General features: G+C 44.6%; 2 long non-coding RNA genes across 2 annotated transcripts; one reads left to right on the top strand and one right to left on the bottom strand.

Annotated features, from left to right (window-relative positions):
* Nucleotides 1–5,115: 5,115 nt before the first annotated feature.
* LOC140641876 (uncharacterized) lies at nucleotides 5,116–8,196 on the bottom strand. The gene is made up of 3 exons (XR_012038483.1): nucleotides 8,082–8,196; nucleotides 6,103–6,254; nucleotides 5,116–5,322 (listed from the first exon to the last, which is right to left on the bottom strand). It is a non-coding gene; the product is annotated as an uncharacterized lncRNA (long non-coding RNA).
* Nucleotides 8,197–14,521: 6,325 nt separating this feature from the next.
* On the top strand, nucleotides 14,522–20,931 carry LOC140641875 (uncharacterized). The gene is made up of 3 exons (XR_012038482.1): nucleotides 14,522–14,758; nucleotides 15,576–15,659; nucleotides 20,571–20,931. It is a non-coding gene; the product is annotated as an uncharacterized lncRNA (long non-coding RNA).
* The last annotated feature ends 5,685 nt before the right edge of the window (nucleotides 20,932–26,616 follow it).

Genomic DNA, 26,616 nt, shown 5'->3' with positions numbered 1-26,616 from the left:
CTGCCCAGGGTATCCCAAGTCCACAGTGGAGGTATTGGCTAGGGTGCATTTTCATCTGGAGTTTCGACTGAGGAGGATTTCTCTTCTGTGCTTATTTAGATTGTTGGCAGTGTTCATTTCCTTGTGGTTGTATGGCAGGGGGTCCCAACACTTTGCTGGCTGGTGGCTCAGGTCCTGGATGCCACCTACAGTTCCTCCAGGCCAACTGCATTTGTCTACTTTGTGGGCTTCCTGGACACACTGCCTAATTCGTCAAGCCAGCAAGGAGCATCTATGACTGCAGGGAGGGCACAGTCTCTTCTAAGTGAGGCCCACCCAAGACAACTGAAAATCAACTAATTGGGAACCTTAATTACATCTGCAAAATCCTTTCACCTTTGCTGTGTTCTACCGTTTAGAAAGAAGTCCCATGGGGTGGAGGAGGGTGGGGTAGAGGAGGGGAAGATTGTAGAGGCTGTGAACACTAGGGGGCAGGGATTACCTGCCATCTTGGAATTCTGCGAACCGCAAATTGCTAACAAAAAAGATCAATTATGAACTTTAAACTTCACCACAGTATTGCCTGGGACCTTCTGATGAGGCTATTTGACTTTATGGCAAAACCTTGGGGCATAATTCTATTTTCTCTAGGTGGAGGTGCCAAGGCTGCCAGGAGTAGAAAGGACCAATGGCCCAGGGGAGGAAAGCAGCTGGGTCTGTACGGCTGCTTTCTCACCTGTGCCTGAATGCACTCAGTTGAGTGAAGCACAGAGCTTTGGCGGAGGGAAAGGGCACCATTTCTCTGGGCCCATGGGCAGGTGTCGCATCTCCTAGCCTTTGGGTTAGCAGGATTCAGGGTTTGTGAGCTTGGCCTGAAAAAGTCTATTTCTGCCAAACTTGAGAGAGGTAGTGTGTGGCCCTGGAGGGTTAGGCCTCTCCTACAGTCCCTGGAAGTGGCCATCCTGAGTCTTGGTGGGCAGGCAAGGTAAGGCAACACTGACCAGACCCAAGGCTTCCAGAGGGTGGTGAGAGCTCTAGGGAGCAGAGCTGGAGGGCACAAGGGTCATCCCCAGCGCCCAGCCCTTCCCTTGGCCAAGGACTTGGCAGTAGGAGTGTGTGGCCCAGAGTGGCTGGGGCCGAGGGAAAAGCAGTGACAGCTCTTAGCCACCAGCTGTTACTCCCTGTGTTCAAAGTGCCTCCCAGGGAAGAGTGGACCCAAGAACCTGAAAGAAGCCTGGGTTCCAGGAGCCAAGGGAACTTGGCATCTTTGGAGGGGCGGGCAATAACTGTGGCTTGGGGTCTCACAGAGCACCGGGGCATCCAGGACCCTCCGTGGGCAGGGGCTTTGGCGTGCGGGTGGCGGTCAGGGACGCCGGGAGGCTCGCCCCGGGCGCCTTCTGGTTTAGGAGGGCAGCGCCGGGCCAGGGTGGTTGTTATGCAGCCTGGGAAGGGGCAGCGGCCGGGCAGTTGCGAGCCCTGAACTGTGCACACTGCGCTTAGTGGGGGGTGGGGGGGGCACCCCTCCAGCGTGGCCCAGGGCCGAGGCCGGGCTCTGTCCGCGTGGCCGCCTGGGACCTGCCTTCATCCATGTCCTCGCTGGATTGCTCTTGGAAGGTTAATACGTCGTCATCTGGGCTGCCTAGGCGTCTGAGTTTGGTGCATCTGCAGCAGTTTGCTGGCACCTGGGGGTGCAGCGGTGGAGCGTCTGCCTTTAGCTCAGGGCGTGACCCCGGGGTCCTGGCATCAAGTCCTGCATCAGGTTCCCCACGGGGAGCCTGCTTCTCCCTCTGCCTGTGTCTCTGTGTCTCTTAGGAATAAATAAATAAAATCTTTAAAAAAGAAAGAAGAAAGAAAGAAAGAAAAGAAAGAAAGAAGAAGAAGAAAGAAAGAAAGAAAGAAAGAAAGAAAGAAAGAAAGAGAAAGAAAGAAAGAAAGAAGAAAGAAAGAAAGAAAGAAAGAAAGAAGAAAGAAAGAAAGAAAGAAAGAAAGAAAGAAAGAAAGAAAGAAAGAAAGAAAGAAAGAAAGAAAGATCACATGGGGACTGCAGGACCTCGGCGGAGGTAAAGGACCTGCCAGCGTTGATGTCCTGAGACTGCGTGTCCGCCTCCGGCGGTAACAGCCACTTGCCTCCATCTCCCCGCATTTCTGCAGCCCCATTTCTGGGGCTCCCTCGCCCTCTGCCTGCAGGCTGCTGCTGCTCACCCCTGCAGCTCCGGGGGGCGCCCCTTGAGGCGCCTGGGGTGGGCCGCGGAGCTGGAGCCCACAGTGGAGAGACGGGCGGGAGGGTCCCCATGAGAGCCCAGCCCAGAAAGGCCAAGGCCTATCACCGAGAGAGAGGACCGAGCCCCACTTTTGGAGGGCAGGAAGCAGTCTGCCTTCCTGAAGGCCGCCCACAGCTGAACAGCCTCGGGGCTTGGCCTGGAGTGCGGTCCCTATGCAGCAGTCTGTGCAGCGGTCTGTATGCACTGGCCTGTATGCAGTGGTCTGTATGCACCGTACCGCTGGCTTGGCTCTCTAAGGTTGACCAGTTCCCCTATCGTGGGGTGCCAGCTGGCCCCTTGTTCCCCATGCAGCTGGCATCAGCTTGGTCACCCCAGCCATCGCCCTTAATCCCTGGGACTTGACTGGTTTCCCAAGAACGCAGGGCTCATAGTACCTCTTGTCTCCACTGCGAGTGAGCCTGCATTTTAGGAACCTCTGATAACGTTTCCAAACGGACTTTTTTGTTTGTTTTTTTCCTGTAGGGCTTCTGCTTTGCATAATCGCTTGCTTGGTCAAGCACCATGCTGCATGGGATAAACCCGAAGTAAAGGAAGTTGTTTGAAAAGAGCAGCAGGGACAAGAATTCATCTTGAGCAGAAGTTTAGCGAGTGAGATGAGAGCCTGAGACTTGAGTCCAAAGGAGAGGGAGACCAGCTCTGCCCCTTCCAAGCGTTTCACCAGAGAAGCTCCAAAATTCCCTGATCTCGGTGGATTCCCAGCTAATCCTGAGGAGGCTCCTCGCCCGACATTCTAAGGGAGTGGTGATATGTCCCTGGAGTCATTTATATCTATTTTTATTAGACTTACAGGGAATGCTTATTGTGAAAGGAAACTTTTTTTTTAAACCATTACACAAAGGGATGGGGTTTGGTGCACAGTGAAAGAAATCATAGCTTAAGTTAGTCTAAGCCTGTGTTTTGGGAATGCTCCAAATAGTAAGGCCACATACTCTAAGACCAAAGTGTGGAGATTATGATAAATTTTTTTTTTTATTCCCAGGAATAAACTTGCTGAGTCACCACAGGTTTTTGGTTGGTTGGTTTGTTGGTTGGTTGGTTGGTTTTTAGCTTCATGAATGTCATTGTCCAGTTGGCTTGGAGTGCTCTGGGTCCACCCTCAAGCCCACCTTTACAGCCCGTGTGGCATTTGGAGGCATGCATACTGGCGATCTCCTCCCTGCTAAGTATAAAGCTGTGGTGGCTGTTTCAAATTACTGGGGAGTGATGGGTTATTAGGGAAGGGGGGGAATAAATGTCTAACCGTGTGGGCAAAACTTGTGTGCAATAAACATGGCTAACAAACGACTTAAGAGGCCTACTATGTGAAAGTCTTAATCATCAGTAAGAAAACCTGCAAGCTCCTCCTGCAAGGGGAAAAAATGATCAGACGGTTCATAAGCCTGCTGATGTTTTTCTCTGGAGGTCATACATGTATTTTAGTTTTTCTCGCACTTCCAAAAACAGAGCCACCAATGAAGAACCTGAGAACACTGGAATAGGAAGCCAGGTGAACATCAGACGGCTGACCGAGCTTTTCACTATCTAAAGGTGAGGTGTGGTTTCTATCCTGGCTCACACAGTGTGTATCTTCAATTTGTATATTCCCTGATATTATTATTATTTTTTAAAGATTTTATTTATTTATTCATGAGAGACACAGAGACATAGGCAGAGGCAGAAGCAGGCTCCCTGCAGGGAACCCAATGAGGGACTCAGTCCCAGGACCCCGGCATCACTACCTGAGCTGAAGGCAGACACTCAATCACTGAGTCACCGAGGTGCTCCTAATACTATTATTATTTTCTTACCTGCTACTAGTCTTCTCTAATTGATGGCTTCCAATTGATCACATAACTCAACTTTCTTAAACCCGAAAGAGGACTTGATGGGTGTCCCTCGTATGGAGTGTGCCTGGGAAGCTTCCCCATACAGATTCAAAGGCATGAGACTGGGAGTGCAAAATTCAGTCCCATCTGTTGTTAATTTATTATTCATTCTGTGCAAAATGGATATTAGCCCAACTGAAAGTGATGTGGTTTTTTCCCCCCCTTTCATTTTGACCCTGAACCTCCCCTGTGGTTAAGAAATCCATCCAATCTTCGTTTCACAACACCCAGCAGATACCTGACTGAGTGCCACCCGATGGAAACCCTCCACTACACAGTGGTTCAGTGTGACAAGCAGAACGGCAGGGAGCAAAGCAGGAGGCCAGCAAGTCCATACTCAGGTGGATTTGGGGCTGGACCTTGAAGGACTCGGAGGGTTTTGTCAGGTAGAGAAGACTGGGGGGAACCTCCAGTAATGGGGGCACGTGAATAAATAAATGGGGGCATGACATTTCAGCAAGAGAGATGTTACACATCACAGTGGAGGAGCCAGAGGGGAAGGTCCAATGTAAGGGAGACCTTAGGAAAGAAAAACTGAAGGAAGTGGTGGTGCGCTGGATTGGCTGGTGCTGGAGGATGCAGGGAGGTACGTGTAGGAAGGGGAAGAGCTGCTTATCAAGCCTTTCAAAATAACATTTAGAAAGCAGAGAATATCAGCTAGATAAATTATCTAGCTAAGTCTCTAACGTGGCTCTTCCCCCACAAAACAAACCAGATATTCATGGTTTTCCCCCAAAACAAATCAGATTATTTACTTGTGATGCTACTAATGTTTAAAGAAGGCCTTAGAAATCCCCTTCGGGAATTAATTGCCTTCAGAATGTGTTACTGACCTACAGCAGAGCATCAACTAGTCTTGCTACCTTACGGGTTTCTCAGTCGCTGTGTGCCTCTATCTATGATGGAAACGTTCCATATGCATATAAGATACAGATCGTTAGAACTTAACCAGTTGCACATTTCTTTTATAAATTGGAGAATGTGGCAACTGGCTTTTGCCTATTTCCAAAAACCGAATGCAATGCACAAAGGATTTCACTTGTGGGCTCAGAAGACCAGAAGAATGTGCTGCAGGCTCTGATGGCAATCCCCGAGGGGAGACTGGCAATACGTTGGAGCAGCCACCGCCCTGGAGTCCGTGCTGGCTTCCACAGTGTCTGCTGACCCATGGACTGTGTTCTGTGCGATTTTTGTTGCTGTGAGTAGACAAGTCATTATGTGCCAGTTTATGGTCCATGGTGGCCTCTAATGCAGTCACTCACAATTAGAACCTCTTGCTAAATCACCCCTGAAGACTGGCACAACTGGGGAAGGTGGGGGGTTTCCTAGTACCATCAAAACCGAAGACAAGACAACCTACTGGTGGAATCAGCTCATTGCACACTCGGGCTTTGTTTCACAAAAACAGAGCCCTTGTGCAAAGGGAAGAAAGCCCTTCCCATGACTTGAACCAGGAAATGGACAGTGATGCTTCTCTGTGCAGTGATTCCACTTTGGAGGGGAGGCTGAACGTGTCCCCTCCACGAGCACATTCATGGGCAGTATTCTGGATTCAGAAAGAACAAAAAGCTTAGAAAGAGCTGAACAGTACACTAAGAAGGAGCACACTACAGGGACACAGGTGTGATTCCTCAACGAACTGCCCAAGGTGTGCATGCGTGTGTGTTACATGTGTACATATGTGTGTTGTGTGTGTGCATGGTGTGTATGTTCCATGTGTGCATATGTGGTGTGTGTGCATATGTGGTGTGTGTGTGTGCGTGTGTGTGATGGGCGTTTGGGAGGTGTGTGATAGGTGTGAGTGGTAAGAACTGCCATTGGTTGTATTTCCTCCCTTCTTCAGAGGTCAGTAGAGACAGGAGAAAAAAATTTATCAGCTGCAGAACTTATACTTTGTTTGCTTTGTTCATTCATTTGGTTTCTTAAACCCCACATCGTATTTGTTTTTCTCTTATTTCACTTAGTGCAATACTCACTAGTTCCAGGTATATCGTTGCAGATGGCAAGATTTCATTCTTCTTTTTATGGCAGTAATATTTCACTGTGTGTCTACACCACATCTTCTTTATCCAGTCATCTGGGAACGGACACTTGAGCGGCTTCCATAGCTTGACTAGTGTAAATAATCCTGCCATAAACATAGGGGTCTGTGTGTGTTTTGAGTCACCACATTCGTTTTCTTTCTTTTGAAGAAACTATTGGTTCTTTGTTTTATTTGGAAGGAGGAGTGATTTATTCTTAACTGCCCAGCTCTTTATATTTGGGTAGCAGCAGGTTGTCTGTCATTCATATTACACATATTTCCCCACATTTGTTCTTTGTCTTTCAGCTTTATTTTTAGGCTATTGTTTGTTTTTGCCATTGGAAACTTTTCGTTGTCACAGTCGAGGTTATCAATCTTGTGATTGCTGGTTTTTAGGATGTATTTAGAAATATCTTCCACCCAAGATTACAGAAATACTTGTGCAGTCTTTGTTCTAGGTTTTATATATATAATTTTAGTTTTTACTTTACAATGTTTGTTGTATTTGGAATTTGAGTAATGAATGAAACAAGAACCCACATTTTATTTAAAACACTTCATACCAAACCTGTATTTGTCTCTCCTACTATTCATCATAGTTATAATAGCACAATTATTGATGTGATTATCTTTTGCCAATCATGGTTTTGAAATATCACCATTTTATTATGCAGTTGGGATACTTTTTAAAATGCTCTCTCCCACAAGTAGCATGCTGGGATTTTGACCAGAAATAAGATGATTTTCTAGATTATTTTGGAAGAATTTGTATTTTTACAACCATACTGAATATTATTCCAGGGTATGCCTTTTCACGTAGTCACCTATTATTTTATATTTCTTGGTCATTTTCTGCTTCTTCATATAATTCAAGTTTATTTGTGTAATTTTATGTTTTTATATTTTTATAAATGATTGACTTGGGATTATATTTTAATACACTATAAGATTTGTGATTTTTGAATATCAAGATATCATGAAAACTTTTTGGACTCTCTTTTGCTTTTATTTTTCAATAATTTTCTGCTGAATCTTTGTATTATCTGCAAATAATGATAATTCTGTCTTCTTCATTCTAATATTTAAAACTCTTATTTTATTCTCTTGTCTAATTGCAATAACTATCACATAAAAGTAATGTCATAGACATTATCACCAAGGATGATATCGGCTCTTGGTTTAAGATATGTCTTGATATTAAGGAAATCATTCACTGAATCCCATTTCACAAAGAGCAATTATCAGGGGTAGACACTAAATGTTATGTTAATATCTACCTTAGGATCATATGTTTTTTCCCCCTTTGGTCAATATTGGTGTAGATTTCCTAATATTTAGCTATCTTTGCATTATTGGAATACACACTCATACTCATGCTATATTGCTATTTAAATCTACTCCTAGATTTTATTTACTAGTACTTTATTTAGAACCTTTTAGTTTTTTAATTTTTAGAAAGACTTATTTATCTATTTTAGAGAGAGAGGGAGAGCACAAGCAGGAGGGGCAGAAGGAGAAGGAGAGAGAATCCAAAGCAGACTCTGCACTGAGCATAGAGCCCAATGTGGGTCTTGATCCCACGACCCCGAGATCACAATCTGAGCACTCAACCGACTGCATCACCCAGGTGCCCCTAGAATACTTTAAAAATCTGTTCTGATATCTTTAGTTTTCTCTTGTGCATTATCTGTTTAGAACAGAAGTATATTGGTATTTGTTAACTGACAAGAATTTCTTCTTTCTCTAACCTATAACATTTTAGATCACATAGGAATCTCTTTCCATCTAGTTTCCAGTTATGTCATACAGGATTATTCAGGGTTCTCTGTGATTGTGAAGTAGGCTTTGCCTCCAGACATTGCCCCAATGTGATAGGAAACAATGAAGAAATGGAGTGTTTGACAGGGCAGTCTCTCTCGCAACACCACATACCTTAGCAATCAGTGGTGGGCCAATGTGCTTGTGGGGGAGTGTTTTCTTATTCTTCCAGAAGTTTGTCCATGCCTCCAGAACTCATACTGGTGGGAACCTATGGAATTTCCTTCACTTGTGACCTCAGTACTGCCCTGAGGTCATGAGCTAGAGACTGGTGGTAGATCATGGAACTCTTGATTACTTCCAGATGGCATTCTATCTGGCTGCGTTCCTCAGAGTGAGTTGATGTGCCAATGGGAGATGGTTAGATTTCCAAGGGAATCTAGAAAACTTAAAAATAAACCGATAGTTTGTACTATGTTTACTCAGTGTATTTTTAGTTTCTCACTTGGAGAGGGCACTGGGGTAGCTAAGAGACAGGAGGACTATTTCAGAAGGGAGAGTGGTCCCAGCTGAAGGACCAAAATCAAGAATTCAGATTCAGAATAGTGCATCTATAAATGAAACCATGTGTCTCTTATTAAGGCCAGAACATTTCAGCTATTTCTGTGTGATCTTTACATATCAGATAATGACAGACAGGGACACTTCTCAGTCTTTTAGTTTTTGAATAGAATATGACTAGAGTGATCAAGACCTATCAAATGCTTACCCCGTGCCGGGCATGGAGCTAAGCTCTTTGTAAACAGCTTATGCTGTAGGTGTCCAACTGTCTCATCATCATCATGATCGCTATTTTAAAGATGACAAAACTGAGACTTAGTGTGGTTAAAGTCATTATCCAAGGTCACCTATGATCCAGAGCTGGGGTTCTCACCAGGGCTCTGTACTCTCAACTTGAGCTTGGAAATTTTTTTGAATATAAAGTTACATAAGTGCAGACATTTGTCTCATGCTGAGAGGAATTTCTGGATGATAAACTCAACTTCCTGTTCCCCAGTTAAGAGACCACAAACAGACGACCCCTGGGAATAAAAATCAAACACTAGCAAATACTTCTTTTTGCTTCTCAGATGTCAGGGTGACACTCTAGTGTTCTACTTTCTAAATTTCAATACGATTCCTTTTGTTTCCCAGTAAATATATTTTTAGTTTTGCTCTGATCTTAGGGTGGGTGTGAATATGTGTTTGTTCTAGGTGCTTGTATGTCAGAACAATTTATAGTACAGTTAATTTTTAAATTCCTCTGGGCCATCGGTTTAAACAGCATGCCAGCCGGCTGGAGAGTTGACAAAGAAATGAGTTCACCTCCTAGAAAACTCCTCAATGAATGACTCTTTTCTTGCTCTTAGGAATTAAATTCTCACATTCAACTTCATCTCAGGAGTAGCTTCTCTTTCATTTCCTGTGATATTTTAACCTTCCCCACCCCCGCACACTGACCAAAGCACCCCAATACGCAAATACTGTTGTGCCTTTCTGAGTCTTGCCTAGTCTTAGAAATACCCTGGAAAGCACCCCAATTGAGGGTATCACCAGCATTCTCCTTGAAGGACAGCCTGAGTAAAGCGGTGTGCCCTGTCACACGAGGGAGTGTTGGTTGTCTGTCTCTACTATTTTTTCACACTGGACCCTGCCAAGTCTCACATGTACTGGTTTCAGAAAACAGCATTGCCTTGTCGGCCGATTCAGAAACTTCAGATCAGTGGGTCACAATCTTTGCTATACATTGAAATTGTCTGGGAAGCTTTAAAAAATACTTATGCTCAGGAGCTCCTGGGGGGCTCAATTAGTTAAGCATCTGCCTTTGGCTCAGGTCATGATCCCAGGAGACCCTGGGGTCCTGGGATAGAGCCCCATGTTGGGCTCCCTGTTCAGCAGGGAGTCTGCTTCTCCTTCTCCCTCTGTACCCTCCCACCACTCCTGCATGCTCCCTCTCTCTCAGATAAATAAATAAATCTTTAAAATAAAATACTCATGCTCAGGTCTCACATGATGGATTTAATTGGCCTAGGGTGCCACTTGGGCATTGACTTTATTTTAAAGCTCCTCAGCTAATTCTAGTGCGCAGCTGTGTTTGGAGAATTTTGCCCTCGGGTGTAGGAGCACAGCTTTAGCTATTTCCTTGTTTGGAGCAGAAGAAAAACCAGGTAAAAACCACTGCTGCTACTTTAGTTATGAGGAAGCAGAGTCCCTGTGATGCCTCAGAATCCAGTGCCTTCCATTGGCCTCCTCCCCTAGCATCTGTCTCAGAATTGTATTTTACAGAGGAAAAAATGAACTTCATCTGTTTTCACCAATAGGGAGGATGTAGCTGATATTTATTATCTATTTATCTATTTATAATTGAAGTGTAGTTGACATGAAATATTACATTAGTTTCAGGATGCAGCATAGTGATTTGACGTTTATATGCATTACTAAATACCACACTAAGTGTAGCTACCACCTGTCACCATACAAAATTATTACAATATTGTTGGACTGTATTCCCCATGCTGTACTTTTCACCCCCATTACTTCTTTTTTTTTCCCCATTACTTCTTGTAACATGAAGTTTGTCCCGCTTAATCTCCTCCATCTGTTTTTTTTCACCTATGTTTTTAAATATAACACTTAATGTTGGATTGAGAGTCCAGGAAGCCTTCATGGCAATACATATTATACAGTGCCTGAAACTAATTCACACTGTTTTATGATAATCAAGGTATTTTAGTTCTTGGGGAAGAAGTTTATGGATGATTATAACTCTTTGGTAGATGTGTATCCCCTTCACTGGCACTTTCATTCTGGGTCACAAACGTGCAAATCTTCCCTGGGCTTTAAAACATTTCCCTTTTCTTTGCTTCTTTTTCAATCCACCATACCACTTTCTCACATCCTCTCACTGCTGAATTCTTCAAGAGCACAACCTATACTTTCCACTCTTTTCCAAACATCGGTAAATCTAGCATGGAACTGCACTCAGAAAGGAGATCAAGGTTTGGGGACTCAAATCCAAATCCAGTAGCTTCTCATTCTTCATTTTGCTTGACTTGTAGTGACTTAACACCTCTTAGCTTTAATTTTTATTTTTTTTAATTTATTTTGAGAGAGAGAGAGATAACTTGAGCAGGAGGAGGGGCAGAAGGAGAGAGAGAGAATCTCAAGCAGACTCTGTGCTGAGCACGGAGCTGGACAGAGCTTGACCCTGAGATCATGACCTCAGCCAAAATCAAGAGTCAGAAGCTCAACTGACTGAACCATCCAGGTGCCCCTACTTAACACTTTTTAAAATTCTATGAAGCAATGGTGATGAAAATACTGAACTTGACACAAAAATCTATACATGGATCAGAGAAAGGTACTTGAGTCCAGAAATAAACTTGAGAGCGTGTGGATAGTAAATATAGGACAAAGCTGGACATCAAATTAAGCAGAAAGAGAATCCATCTATTTCATTAGTGGTCTGGCTGTGCATCATGAGGAAAGGGGGTGGACATATTCCTCATGTATCACATATAAAAAGTGTATCTCGGATTAGTTTTACATGTGATAAAAAGCAAATTTAGAAGAATATAGTGTAAACCGGAAGAAGGGAGAATTCTTAAGCAAATCAGAATACTCCGAATTTATAAAGGAAAACATAGATATGGTTGGCTACATTAATTTTTTTTATGAAGTCAAAGTCAAAGACTCATGGCAGATTGGGAAAAATACTAGTAATACACGTGATAGAGATTTAATGTCCCCATATATAAAGAGCGCCTACAGATTGATAGAAAAGAACCAAGTCAAATTTTAGATGGGAAAGGACACAATGAGGCTATTCTAGAAGAGGCAATGAAATATCCAATAAATGTGGAAGATAGAGTAACACAAATTAATGCAATTAGGAGATACCATTATTCACTGAGATTGACTTTTCTTACTGAAAATGAGGAATTCAGAAAACACCTGATTCCGCCTGTTCTCGACAGAGCACTCGAAGTGCTGCAATTCTGGGTGCATCTGGTATGTAGGGGTGTCCTCATGTTTATACAATGCAGGTATTTCTTATTAACCTACGAGCTGAAAGGAGTCAGGAAATTAGACTATTTAGCCTCAGGCTTTCTCATGCCAGGGAGGACCTTCTCTCCTGCTGTTAGTAGGCCTCTCTACTGGCAGTTGGGCTGGTAGATCAAGGGCTCTGCCAAGGGAGGTGGGACAAGTAAGGTTTAGGGCTTGAGCTCTGGGGTCTCTCTACCCACTTGCTGGTTGGCTGGCCTTGGATGATTAACTTATATTTAATTCCCTCATCCAAAAGATAAAAGGAAAAAAAAACAAAAAACAAAAGATAAAAGGTAGGGGGATGGCAACAGCAGAGCTCCAAAGGGTGGTTTTGAGGATTAAATCATACAATCCCTACTTCTGGCATATACTAAATGCTCATGAAATGCCAGATACTGTATTAATTTTTCATCATCATCATCATCCATGAAAGAGGGCTGATGAACTTTCAGGATCATTTCTGCCAGCACTCAACAAAGTAGCATAACAATGGTTGCTCTCTCCTTCTTGAGAACTTTCTGCTCATGATTTTCCTACAGACCAAACACATGCTGGCTCATAAGGGGGTAATCACAGATCTATTGATAAAGAGAAGATTTGCTGTCACAGAGGACGAACTGAGACTTTCTTCAGTTGACTCATTCCTCTTATATAACATAAGGGGCAAGTCCTTACCACCTCCACAAAGAAGGTCTTCCACACAGAGTCCTCTTTTCCTTAAAGAACGCTTCGTTCTTCCTCCTTCCCTCTATAGTCTCTGTGAGGTCCCCACAGTTCCTAGTCCCCACTCAGTTTTCTTGGAAAATTCAACCTCGTTTCAGGAGAGATAGAAGTCATAGCCCTGAGGATCTTCAAAATGCCCCTGTGGCATCACCTAGATGCTAGGGCGGGCATCCTCTGCTCATGCTTTGCCAGCTTCGAAGGGAGGAGGGGATCTGGCCTATCAGGGCAGCAGATAGAGAGCTCCCATCTTCTTGGATTAACTTCCCTCCAACAAGAGCCACGGCTCATTCGGAGTCGCAGTTCTCTAAGCAGCAAAGGTACTTCATTCATCTAGCCCAAGGGTTAGCAAACTTTTTAATTAAAAAAATCATGATCTGTTTCTGGGCTAATTCTTTCTCTCTCCCTTGAGAGTATCCCTGATGATATTCCTGTAGTTTTATGATATATATCAGTAGAGAATAGAGCTAGTTTCCTCTTCAGTGCTTTTGTTTTTCCAAATTGTGCAGCTATTTATGGGAGAATTTCAGCTTAACCCTTCCTATACTTATCTAGATCCTTCTTCTCTGCATGAGACTCTAGAGAGGCAAAGCACTCAGGTTCCCAACCTCCTTTGTTGCTCCGGGTGGACAGAGCAAACAGTTCTAGTTAATCAGGCTGAAATGAGGTCTCCTATGGGACTTTCTGGGAAATCTTTTACTTTGCTGATAAAGGGCACAATTGGGACCATTGCCTCTCCTTTCCCTTTCTTCTTCTCTTGAGAGCAGATGTGTGGCAGCCATTTTGACTGTAAGCATCATTTTGTCAAGAAGTACAGTTAAGCAAGGGGCCTTTGTACAGCTCTGTGGAAGGAGAGGGCTATTTCTTTTTAAAAGATTTTTTATCTTTAAGTAATCTCTACACCCACTGTAGGGCTTGGACTCACAACCCCGAGATCAAGAGTCACATGCTCTATCAAATGAGCCAGTCAGGCACCCCTGAGATATTTTAGATTTTTTTTTTTTCTCTAGAGCTGTGGGGGAGAATTAGGCAAAATGTGGCTAAACCCCAGAGAGTGAGTTTCATTAACTCATCCACTTTACAAGGCTTGGTTGAGTCTTTCCTGTGTGATGTTTGTGGGTACAAAAAATGATGTCTTTAGGGTGACTGGCTGGCTTGGTCAGAAGAACATGTGACTGTTGATCTCACAGTCATGAGTTCGAGCCCTACATTGGGTATAGAGATTACTCACATAAATAACTTTTAAAAAGTGATCTTATTGTCTAAGGTTGACGGGTGCAGGGCACAGAAAGGAGCCAGAAATCAACCCGTATGATGGTCTCTATTTTCCACTTGAGCGAATAAATCTGGGCAATAGACACCTGCCTCCCATGGACTCTATAAGAGCAATTTCCCAGCACAATTGTGTCCACCCAATCTCTACCTTCCCAGGATGACTTTTACTATCTCAAATTGCCTTGTGTAGAGAATATTCTCTTCCAGTAAGCCTGGACAACCTACTGGGGAGCAGGTGGCACAGGAACCATGCTTGAAGCCAGTGCTAAACGGGGGCCCGAGATAGGCTAAGGGTACAACGATGACATGAATAGCAGGCACTCTTGAGTGTATGCTTTGAATTCAGGAGGGATGAGGCCTTTTGAGGCTGGGGGGATTGGAGACAAGTTCACAACTAAAGTGGCATCTGTTCTCCCATTCTAGGAGTTACGGCTCACGGTCCACAGACTTAAGCAATTCACCCAAAGCAGAAGCAAAACAGGCTTTTGTGGGGAAAGTGGAAAGTGGCTGGTAGGTGTTCTTCATACCACAGATATGCTGGGAGTCCTCCTGGAGTGGCAGCTGGTAGGGAACAGTGGTTTGTCAAAGTGATTAGCAAAGTTGCTTACAAGCCAAGACTGTGAGTCATCCTCATTGGAGCCTGGTGTCCCAGAAAAGACTGAATCATGTACTTCCCTTCCTTGTCACCAGAACTCTGACCTCCCTTTGGAGGTTTTCTGAGGACATCTGACACCAGGACCCATTGAGGTGTGAAGGGACAGTCTGGACTCGTAAGTTTGGAATGTTGAAGCCTGAACTTGCTCTGGGGTAGAAAGTTCTGGTACTGGACAAGATAATCTATTGAAGGAAGTGGTTGTCTTTGTTTTCTTTGTATATTACTCAGCATTTCAGCAGGTGTCCAAGTCTTCAAGCTCCCTTGCCCCAGGGCCTAGAGAAGAAGGGCAGGCCATCTCCCTTCCTGACTTTCTCCCCTTTCTCCTGGGGGATTTGAGTATATATGATTTGAGGGAAAGGAACTGAGAGTGGGTTTGAGGGGTAAAGTTTCCAGGAGTGAAAGTGCAAAGACTTTTCCCCAAGAGAAGGAACAGATGTCTGCAGTTTTTGTAAGTACAGGTTCCCCCGCTATCCAAAAGTAGGGCGTTCCCATGAAAACTTTCCAAAGCTGAAATGGGGTAAAGGGAAGAAGTATTACCGTGAATTTATAGGAAAACACTTTTGAGCATTCCTGGACCCCCAAAATAATCACTCTTAGGCTTTTCTGATACCTGAGGCCCCTCTTGCTAATGGATGCACAGAGTAAATGGAGACCAAGCACAGTTGCTCCCAGCCGCAGCCCAGAGCTCTGTATCCCCCCCTTCCCCCCCCCCCCCATGCTGAGATCCTCCTGGGGAAGGAGCTTGGCCAGGCCGCTCACTGCTCAGAGTGTGCGCTGCCTCTATACAGGCTCCCCTGCAACACAAACACTGAACACTATTTTTGCTTTTTGCCTTTTTGCACGAAATTTGAAAGTCCTGCTTTAGATAAAAAGGTACTAAGGGAGGTCTTTCATAAAAGCAAAATGGCCTAATATGACCTTTTGAAAAGCAGGGGATACCTGTCATGGTGCTCTGGGGTCCATCCTCCACAGAACCTCAGGAAGATGACAGGCCGCCCAGAGGCACCAACTCCATGGTAAGTACAGGAAAGTCCTCCTGGATTCTGGGGACCAGGGCTCTCAGCCCTGGCAAAGAGCCACCCAACTTCAAGGACCTACGTAAGGTTGGCCTATGGGGATCTTGCTAGACATCATGTTGATAAGGGGTTGGTCCTTGCGTCTAAATCTGGCCCACCATCTGTTTTTGTGTGACCTGTTAGCTAAGAATGGTTGCCTATTATTGTCTGTGGCTGCTTTCAAGCAATAATGGTGGAGTTTAGTAGTTGTGACAGAGACCCATCGGGCCCACCAAACCTGAAATATTTACTACCTGGTCCTTTGCAGAAAAAAAAGTTGCTGGCCCTCGATGACAGAGATGCCTCCTGAGTGTTTGGCTTCACATCCCAACTCCCAATCATTAACTCTTGGAGTGGCGAAGGCAGCGGGAGGTGAGAGGCGAAGAGAACCCTCTCAATCTTTGAAATTAAATTAAATCCTGCCAGCTAAAGGGAACGGGGGCTCAGTGTCATACATACCCTGATTTTATATTAAGCAAATACAGCAATGTTGCCCTTTTTTGCACATCCAGGTTTGAGTTACAGATTCATTCCTATCATGCTTCAGCTTCTAAGACTTCTGTTTGATAATTGTAGCTGTTGTTTTATCGAATCTGTTCTGGGAGTAACATCCCTGGGTCTCCCCTATCTCTGCATATCCAAAGCTTCCCATTAGGTCCCAACTTATATGTTTGACTTCCCCTCCACTCCTGGAAGTCTTACTTTGTTTTTTCAACTTACAAATCCACCTGACAAGATTTTTCAAAAACAAATTTGCTTCCAGGTATCCTGATTGGTTTCTCCTTAGACAGTTGTACCATATTTCTTAGATTAAAAAGTTAAGATTGTGTTTTTCTCCATTCTCTCAATTCCTACGGGATAATTCTTCTTTTCTTTTTCTTCTTTCTTCTTTCTTTCTTCCTTCCTTTCTTTCTTTCTTTCTTTCTTTCTTTCTTTCTTTCTTTCTTTCTTTCTTTCTTTCTTTCTTTTCTCCTCCTCCTCCTCTTCCTCCTCCTCCTCTTCCTCCTCCTCTTCTTCCTCCCCTCCTCCTCCCCCTCCTCCCCTCCTCCTCCATCCTCCTCCTCCTCCTCCTCCTCCTCCTCCTCCTCCTCCTCCTTCTTCTTCTTCTTCTTCTTCTTCTTCTTCTTCTTCTTCTTCTTCTTCTTCTTCTTCTTCTTCTTCTTTCTTCCTTTCTTAATTTTATTTATTTGAGAGAAAGAGAGACAAAGAGAGAGAGCGCATGAGCAGGGAAGAGGGGCAGAGGGAGAGGGAGAAGCAGACTCCCAGATGAACAGGAAGCCTAATGTGGGCCTTGATCCCAAGACCTGGAAACCATGGCCTGAGCTGAAGACAGACACTTAACCATCTGAGCCACCCAGAACCCCTCACTACTGGGTTCTGATGCACAATCACATCATGGTAATTTGCCTACATTCCTTGTTCGTTTCCTTGAGTCCAGGGGCTGAGTCTTGGGCAGCTAAACCGGATCGGACAGGAATCAGCTTGATCCAGGTTCAAATTCTGACTCCTCTACTAGCCTGTACAACCACGGACATATCATCAACACTGTTGGGCTTTAGTTTCATCATCCAAAATATTCTAGTAATCCCGTCTGTGCCTCCAGAGATGTGAGGATTAAATATGATCGTGCCATAAAAGTGCTTTTTAGGAATCCGTGCTCTCAGTACCCTTTGCAGTCCAACTCTGAGCCTGGAGTGCAGTTGGTGAAATCACTGACTTGCATTATCTGTGGCGATCAACCTGGGGGCAAGATAAGGCCCTGGTTTAGGAAACAGGCACTTGACACCAACATTTCCTCTTTCTTCAGGAGAGTTGTGACTCATCCTGAGAATCTGTAGTATTCCTTTGATCCCCACCTCACCCCTCACATGATCATTGTTGTGCTGGGAATGCCCAGGAGGGGAAGAGAGGAGAGCTTGGATTGGATTCGATGGGTGAAACCGGAATGCCAGGGTGAGGTGGAGGGCAGAGGCCCCAATGCTTTGCTGGTGCTGCAGACTGGTGTGCAGCCCACCCTTGGGGCTTTCTGGGGGAGGGGGATCTGGCCTCGGATGCCTGGTCACCAGTGCCATGAAGGATCACGTGACTTTGCAGGAGACTTCTCTGCTCCAGTTGGGCCCTGGCTTTTGGGGCTTTTGTAATCTCATTGGAAATGGAGCCAACTGTCCCGGAGAGGACAAACAAATCTCAGGATGTACATCCTGCAGAGATAGGATAATTAAAGATTCCAAATCCTCTTGATTTATTTATTTTAAATAACCAAGATATTGTTTGTACTTCTTCCCGTGAAACATGCTCTGTGTACTTATTTTGATCATTTCCTTCATCCATGTGGTTGGTCTACTCCTCAGAGCCTGCTCCAGCTAAGGGGCATTGCATCTGTCAAAAGGGGGTGGGAATCAGAGTTTAGGGAATCAGGAATTCTGTTCTCTGGCACCTGCTCTAATCCACCTTTTCCACTCATTACTATCCCTTTACACAATGAACGACTCTCAAATAGAGGCTTTGTCTGCCTGTGGGACAGCTGGGAGGGAGTCCTGAGGGAGGTATGTTGACAGGAGCCAGGCTGGCTCGGCACCAGTTCCTGGTCTAAGACCACTTATGGGAAGTCATTTTGATGTGAGGACAGACCAGTCCAGGGAGGAGCCTTCCATTTTCTGTGCCCGCACTGTCACTACCCGGGTCTCCCTGCTTCTTACGTGTTTGACAGACTGTGTACCTGGTGGTCTTCTGCCCAGACTCTCATGGCTGAGGCAAATCCACTCTCAGGAAAACTTTGTTCTGCTCCATCTTCTGCCTTCTGAAGGACCATAATACGTGGTTGTCCCCCCTCCAGCCCATCAAATCTCTCCTTGATGGGAGACTCCCTATCAGCCTTAAAATATGTTCTTTTTCTCCATGCCCCAAAACAAACCCCCTAAACAACCCTCCTAAGACCCCATGGCCTTCTTTAGAATCAACCCACTTCTCTTCTCTTCTTTTAACTGGACTTCTTGACATTGACCCTCATGTCTCCACCCCCCTCACCTCCATTCCATTCCACCTGCAACCCACAGCAACCTAGCCTCCACTGGAGCTGCTCTCGTGAAGCTGGCCTATTCACCCTCAGCTTGTTTGATCTCTGTTGGCACCTCTCCTTTTCTTGAAACATGCTTTCACTGGCCTCTGTGATGTCTCACAAACCTGGGTTTTTTCTTAAGTTTCTGATCACTTTTTCTTAGCCTTCTTGTCAATGACTCCTCCATCCAGTCGGTTCTGTTGGAGTTCTTTACAGCTCTGTCCTATAATCTTTTCTCATCTAATACTCATTTCTCAAGAAGTTGCATCTACTTCTTTGGCTTCAAATAGCCTCAGAGAGGAGCCCTTGGGTGGTGAAGTGAAGCATCTGCTTTCAGGTCAGGTCATGATACTGGGGTCCTGGGATGGAGCCTCATGTTGGGCTCCCTGCTCAGTGGGTTGGCTTCTCTTTCTGCCCCCACCACCTGGTGCTCTCTTGTGCACACTATCTTGCTCTCTCAAATAAATAATTAATAAATAAAATCTTTATTAAAAATAGCATAAGAGAGCTCAATCCTTATAGCAGAATGGCCCCACCACAGTACTGGAGCTTTTGGCTTTGATGTGCAAGACCAAGTTGGGTCAGGATAGGCCCAGAGAAGAGGGAAGATGGGATTTCAACCCATAGAATCACTAAAAAAGCAGCCTAGTCAAATATCTTTCCTCATCTAAGAAAGTCACTCATTGGGTCAGTCAAGATGAATCAGACCTCAATGCATCAGTGAGCCTGGGGATCTCTGATTGGCCTGAAGGCCTCTCAGTCCAGCACCCCTCAGTCTGCTAGGTTAGCCTTAGCTCTTAAAGATACATTATCTGTATAATTCCATTTCTATGATATCCAGAATAGGCAAATCCATAAAGTCAGAATAGATTGGTGGTTGCCAGTCTAGGAGGAGGGGAGAATGAGGAGTGGTTGCTTAATGGATTTGAGGTTTCCTATTGGGATGATAAAAATAATCAGCAACTAGACAGTAGTGGAGGTTGCACAACACTGCAAGTGTACTACCTGTCATTAATGGTCTTAAAATATAAATATCTGGGTTTTTCTCCAGAAGAGGAACCACTGCTACTGAGCCGAGCCACGTAGGCCGTGGACGCTTTCATGGTCAGTTGTGACTATTAGATAAGGAACTGTAAAATGGAAAGGACTCTTACCACCAAAGTGACTGGAAACCACCCAGGCCTCTAAGATAGTGTACAGAATGTGCTATTTCGCAAGATAACCAGAAGATTTCTAAACTGTGTCAGCTAACGGTACCCTGCAGCACACATACCTTTAGAGTAGAACATAGGTAGGAAACTAAATGATACACCCCCCCCCCACCTTCAAATCCATTTCTCTGTGACTGTGATGAAGTCAGATTGGATGTTTTGGTGGAGCATTCTGGTAGCTTGAACTGAGGCTGCAGAAGGAGGCTGACTTAGCAATATTTAAGGCTTTGAGCTAGCAGGACCCTGTAACCATTTGGATCGTCTAGAATTACCCTTGGCAAGAGAAGTGAGTGAACATGACCCTCCAGATGTTGTCTTATTGTATTTCTCACAACAACCCTATGAGGGGACCCAGTGGAACCAAGGTTTGAACCCGTAGAGTCTGCTAAATCCTACTGCGTCTGTGAGCCCATGGGAGCCCTTGAATCAGAAAGGGAGGGGCTGGCTGGGGCAGGAAGCTGCTGGTGCCCCAGGGGTTCTGCTTACCATGGCTCAGCCAACATCTGTGATTTCTCTCACTGTGCCTACAGTCTGTGCGGGAGACGTGGCCTACGCCCTTATCGAGCAACCTTCTTCAGCCTTGACATTTCATCTTTCCTGCAGATAACAAAACGAGAGAACCATGCTGCTGAGGGAAAGCTCTAGAGTTGGCTGGCTTGTCAAGTTTCTCCTCACATTTGCCATCCCCACTTCATTTCCTGACTTGTAAACAGGCGGGATGAGAGCAGGTGACTGATGAGTTTGATAACCAGCGAGCTCTGCTGTGCTCAGCGTATCCTGTTATTGTGAATCTCAAGTCCTGCTTTGGCATCAGCTGTCCTATTTTCCCTCTTTTTTTTTTTTTTTTCTGGCTGACTCAGAAGATCCTGAACCTTGGAATCAGCACTGGATTCAAATTCTAGTTCTAACAACTGAACTTCAGTTTCCATTTTGCCTGAAAATAAATAGAAATATTAAGCTCAGAGTCTTTTTCTTTTTGGGTCTTTTTGGGATGTGGGTCTTGAACTCATGACCCCAAGATCAAGACCTGAGTGTCAAGATCAAGAACCTGACATTTAACTGACGGGGCCACCCAGGGGCCCCTCAGAGTCATTTTTGAAGGTTATATGAGATCACAGGAAAGGGCCCAGCTCTTTTCCTGACTTTTAGTAAGCATTCAAGGAATTATCTTGCTTCTCTTCCCCACACCCCTTTGCCCCTCATCGCACCCCCAACTGTTTTAGTTTTAGCACAGAACCCAGCCTAAGCATTCGACCATGGGACAGTCTCCGTATGTCATGGTGCTCAGAGTTCAGGGAGCAGGATAAGCATGGGAAGTCTGGTAAGTCATGAAGAACACAACTCAGCTGGACACGGAGGAGGCAGGCCCCCGGCTCTCCCTCACTGATTGGAGCAGGAAGGTTGCGGAGCTCAAAGCACATTCCCGCCTTTTCTCTCCTCTCTTCCAAAGTGCACTCCCTGCCTAGAATCAGGCCTCAGCTTGGGCCTCAGCACAAGTTACTCTATAGGCTTTGCCTTACTCTTTCTCTCCCTCCAGTGTTAAGACTGAGGGTAGGCGGGGCCCAGACTTGGGAGAGATGATAAAACATGTACTTAGTTCCTGGGGCAGCCAATATCCTGAATTTGGTCCTTTCTCTCCTTAAGGTTGGCTTTCATTGCAGTGCCCGGATGTCTCCATCTTCCCCTACACACACACACACACACACACACACACACACACACATCTACCCCCAAACCTCAGCTTCCAGAAAGTATGTGGGTCAAGTCAGCCCCAGCCCAGTCCCGTCACAGCATGTTAGGACATAGTTGCCCAAGAAGTGCCCAACAGAGCAGCCAGCAGTAGAGTCAACAGATGACTCCTTGCCTTCATTTATTAACCTGATAGAAGAAGTAAAGTTGGGGCTTGGATCACAATACTTCTCTATTTCTTCCTTTTCCTTCCTTCTATATCAGCCACTTGAGCAAGAACACCCAGAATAATAATATCAGCTAACATATATAAGTGTATGATTCGTTTGCAAAAACAATTCTAAGATATTTATGTTTATTAACTTACTAGCGACAACTCTATGAGTTAGGAACAGTTATTATTCCCATTTCTGGATAAAGAAATAGAGGCACGGGAAAGTTAAGTCCCTCATCCAAGGTCATATAATTAGTAGTAAATGAAGAATCAAGCCCAGGAAATCTAATTCTACATCCTGGGCTTTTAACATTACTCGAATGCAGAGTAGGATCTAACATGACTTTAAGTCAAGTGTTGAGGTCTGAATTTTGGGTCAGGACATAGGCGTCAGTAGTTACTGAGACACAATCAGTATCTTTTGAATGAAACTAGTTATTTGGACTTTTCTTTATAATCAGAGTATGTGAGTTGGGGTATATATCGAAGTAGCCATCTTTGGAAAATATAATTTGCCCCAACATATTTGAGGATGTTATAAAAATTAAGGCCTTTACATAAAATATTAAAATTTCTTCTACTAATAAAAAGTAAAACCCACAAAATTTCCTTCTTATTCTGGGTTCTACTTACTTACCTTCAAAGCATTACCTATCTAGAAGGCGGGGGTGACCCAAAAGCCATAGTCCTTATATATGGAGAAATTTAAAAGACCGTATCAAAAGACCACATAAACTTAAGTGTTCAGGTGAAGGATGTATTCCAATCCTTAGCTGATACCTAAAAACCAAGAGGGGAAAAGTCTTTCAACCGTAAGGTTTATAGAGAGAGGTCAAAGCCTTTGGATTTCCCCACGTGTAGGTATGGTAGCAATAATGAGCGAGCACGGCCATGTGGTTGTCCTCACACTGTCTCAGATTTTGCTGGGCGAGGCCTGCGCTCTCTGAACACGACTGTCACCTGCTTCTGGATTCTGCTGCCTGGCAAGCTGCCAAGAGCATTCCTGGTGACATTCTTCTGCAACATACAAACACTTCTTACGGCATAGGCTCTGTTATGACCAGGACCCTAACAAAAGTGGGGGCTCCAGTGTTTTTTTTTTCCCCATTGAGATATGTATGGTGGAGCACACATTCCTGTCTGTTGACTGGAGAAACAGCCTGATCAAGGGGCAGGAATGGTGAAGCGTGAAACTTAATGCTCCTATTAGAGAATAATCAGTTCCAACCATGAAGATAGTGAAAGTCAATTTAAAAGCATAATGCAGTGGGGTTGAAAGAAGAATATAATAATATTAGTCATATTGAGCACCCTGTACAGTGTACTTTATTTAACTTTCACAAGGAGCCCTAGAAATTGGGTGTTAAAATAAGCTCCATTTTTGGGATCCCTGGGTGGCGCAGCGGTTTGGCGCCTGCCTTTGGCCCAGGGCGCGATCCTGGAGACCCGGGATCGAATCCCACGTCGGGCTCCCGGTGCATGGAGCCTGCTTCTCCCTCTGCCTGTGTCTCTGCCTCTCTCTCTCTCTCTCTCTGTGACTATCATAAATAAATAAAAATTTTAAAAAATATTTAAAATAAGCTCCATTTTTGTGGGATGGAGCCGGTGAGGTTCTGAAGGTGGAAATAACTTGCCCGGTCACACAGCTGGTCAGTGGTAGAGCTGGATTTTCCAATCCAGACCGTCTAAATCTGATGTTCACATTCTTCACTGCTAAGCAGTGCTCTGGCTGTTACTCTTCCAAAGCCTGGTTGAGTTGGTGGTATCACCTCCCCATTGGTCACCAAGCTCGGGAGTCATCTTTCACAAGGTTCCCTCCATTTCCCTCACCTCTGCTATTTGTTTAACACATGGACTTGGGCTCTCCCACGTGCCAGGTAGTGTGGATAGAATGGGGAACAAGGCGGTCGAGATTCCTGCCTGAGTTAAGTTCATCTTCTCTGGGATTTTAAAATTTGGAACCAGACAGAGTAAATATCAGTCTCATCTTGTAGAGAAAGAGGCTGGGGAGCCAGCCTGGGCCAGGCTGGGGAGCCTCCTGCAGCCATGTCTCCCGTTGTGTGGAAAAATCTGGAGGGAAGTAAACTGACGTTCAGAGAGGACTGGAAGTGAGAGATGGTCCTGGCAATGTGTCCAAGATTCTGTTTCTGGCTGTTCTTGAGACCATTTGTACCCTACTCTCAGTGCACTTATGTTAGCCTTTTCATGATTTTTCACTTTCTCCCTCAGAAGGTTAGAGTTGTGTTTCTATTTCTTTTTTAAAGATTTTATTTATTTACTCATGAGAGACACAAAGAGAGGCAGAGACAGGCAGAGGGAGAAGCAGGCTCCCTGTGGGGAGCCCAATGCGGGACTCGATCCCAGGACCCCGGGATCACCACTGAGCCACCCAGGTGCCCCTTGTGTTTCTATTTCTTGCAGCTAACCCATCCTTGAATGACACAAACTGAAACTAAAAGACACCCACAATCTCACCCCCAGAGATACGTTGTTTTCACATTGTGGTGTGCATTCTCGTGGCAGCTCCTCTTGTAGCACCTGCCCAGCTCGCAAAGCGTCTCTTCTTGGCCATAGCCCCTGATTCACAAGACCTCTAGTTATTATGTCAATACTACTTGGCTGTACCCACTTGGCCATAGTTTACTAATCCAAACAGTCATTCCTGCCCCAAGTTGGGCCAGTCAGAAACTCTTAAAATTTTTCATTTGGACTATTAAGATGTATATTACTGTCTATTTCAGGAATTTCTATCTTCCAAGTGCAGCCTCTGATCTTGCTACTCACAACACCAGACTCAAGGTCTCTTTGCACTCTTTCCTAAAGAAGATCCATTTAACAAAACATTCATGATCAATGTGGATTTTACTAAATATTTGCTAGGAAAGACAGAGGAGTGTGTTTCCATCACACACCAACATACAGACCAATCAATGAGCCCCTAGTCCCATTCGGGCTGAGCCATCTCCAATGGCCTCATCTACTCTATGTTTCTCCACATGGGTCTGGGTCCTGGTGGGGTTTTCAAATACTTATTTCACAGTGAAAAGTCAGTTCTCTAGATCTGTACTCCCACTCTAGCTCTTACCCAAAGGCCTTGGTGATCAAGAAATTTGGGTGCTTAAGAGGAGGAGATAGGGTCTAGGGTTGCCCTAACCCTGGTGGGACTACTGGGGTCTGAAAGCATGCTACTTCCCCCTCCTTGGCTGGGGCAGCTGGACCTTCTGACTTATAAAGGGTCTTTAACCTCATAGCAGCCCACTGGCAGCTCCAAGCGGGTTGGAAGACACCAAGGCGGACAGCTGCATTTGAAAGCTGACTGTCATGATTGCCCTAGAACAGATTCGAAGTGTGTGTTGTCCTCTCTCATCCCTTACTGAGCAGTGAAACTCCTCTCCATGCACTATCATCATATCAAGTATTGTTCTTTGCAAAGTACTTCTGCATATGCAGCCTTATTCCTTCTAAGAATTCTGTGAGATAAGTGATTACATCCAATTTACAGAAAAGACAACATCAGACATTTATACAACTAAACCAGAAAAGATGGGGCTAGGTAAGGCATTGAACTGAAAAGCCTGGTGCAAAATTGTTTAACTTTTTCCCACGGAATATTTATGATCTTCCCAACCCCCCCACCCCCCTTTGCTTTAACAGTCTTTAGTTCAGTATTTTCCAAGTCAAACAGTGGACTCTATGCCCTTTAGTCTCCAGGTTCTCCCAGCTTATTTTGTAGTCAGGCTTTTTGCAATGCTAACCAGGGGACTGTGGGTCAGCCTGCAAAGAGACAAGGTCAACACTACTTGAAAGGAATGGGTGTGGTGCCTTGAGGTTTGTAGTGTGACTCAATTGTTTTGCATTATTAGAGAAAGGGGTTGGAAAGTCTTGCCAAGCCTTAAGGGCCAATGACCTTGTTCTTAGGAAACTCCACTGCTTCAGGGCTGTTGGAGTGAGGAGTGAGGCCTTGGGGTGTGATGGGGTGCAGGGGGTGGCAGGGAGCTTGGCAGAGTGTGGATTGTGTATTTCACTGGGGTCTTCATATTCATCAGCATACAGAAATTTAGGGCATTTGTTGATGATTTCTAAATCTTCATGTCACTAAACAAATCCTCTTTAAAATTCAGGGTAAATCTTATTATTTGTGTTGCCTTAGTATTATTTTTAAATAACTAGATAACCCAAAGAAACAGCTCAAGGATTTACTCATCTGTTCTGTCCAATTTTGTTTCTTAATTAGTTTCCACCTTGATCTTTATTATTTTGATCGTCTTGATTTCTTTGGGGTGGGTTTTATTTAAATCTCTGTCATTAAACATTAACACATTATTATTATTCTTTGTTTATAAAAAGTATTATTGGGCAGCCTGGGTGGCTCAGCAGTTTAGTGCCGCCTTTGGCCCAGGGCATGATCCTGGAGACCGGGATCGAGTCCCCCATCGGGCTCCCTGCATGGAGCCTGTTTCTCCCTCTCCCTCTGCTTGTGTCTGTGCCTCTCTCTCTCTGTGTGTCTCTCATGAATAAATAAATAAAATCTTTAAAATAATAAAATAAATAAAATTAAATTAAAAAGTATTATTAAATGAAAGCAACTCTTTTATACAAGATATATTTTAATTTAATAGAATCATCATCCTTACATAACAAGGTACCAAGTGGCATTTTTCTGATTGTTTTTGGAACTCTGGCTAATAAGGAGAATAAATGGAGCTAAACACCATGTATTCAAAGTTCAAAAGCATCCAGAAGTTG

The sequence above is a fragment of the Canis lupus genome, chromosome 10, assembly GCF_048164855.1.
Source record: "Canis lupus baileyi chromosome 10, mCanLup2.hap1, whole genome shotgun sequence".
In the NCBI taxonomy this organism is placed as follows: domain Eukaryota; kingdom Metazoa; phylum Chordata; class Mammalia; order Carnivora; family Canidae; genus Canis; species Canis lupus.
This window is presented reverse-complemented; position numbering and strand designations above follow the sequence as displayed.